The following is a 435-nucleotide window of genomic DNA, read 5'->3' as shown; positions in this document are numbered from 1 at the left end:
GTCAGCTTCCCCTACCAGCCCATTGGGGAGGAAGTAGCACGTAACCATCACGGACCTTCACCTGTTCCCTAGGTGGTGGGTGCTGCTTGGGGTGGTCTCTGGAGCAGAGGGCCTCCGGACCACAGGTGAGGTGCCCCAACTGCCACCACGCACAGGGCACGTTGCACATTTCTGCTGCCTGGGCACACACGGCTCCTTCGTAGGAGCAGGTCCTGCCTGTGGGATCCCAGTGAGCAGAGGACAGCAGAAAATGCTGAGAAAGGATCTCCATCTAACAGGAGATCCATCTCTAAAGAAAAAAAAGAAGAACCCAAATACAATAATCCCTCCATTGTTCACACTTTATCATGAACTCAGTTCTGAAGACCTTCTGTTTCTGGAGGCCTAGCTAGTTGTATTGGGTCGGCTCAGTCGGATTTTGGTGGCGGCGGGGGG

Source organism: Apaloderma vittatum, unplaced genomic scaffold, assembly GCF_000703405.1.
Source record: "Apaloderma vittatum isolate BGI_N311 unplaced genomic scaffold, ASM70340v1 scaffold6483, whole genome shotgun sequence".
Classification (NCBI taxonomy): Eukaryota; Metazoa; Chordata; class Aves; order Trogoniformes; family Trogonidae; genus Apaloderma; species Apaloderma vittatum.
Note: the sequence above shows the minus strand (reverse complement) of the source record.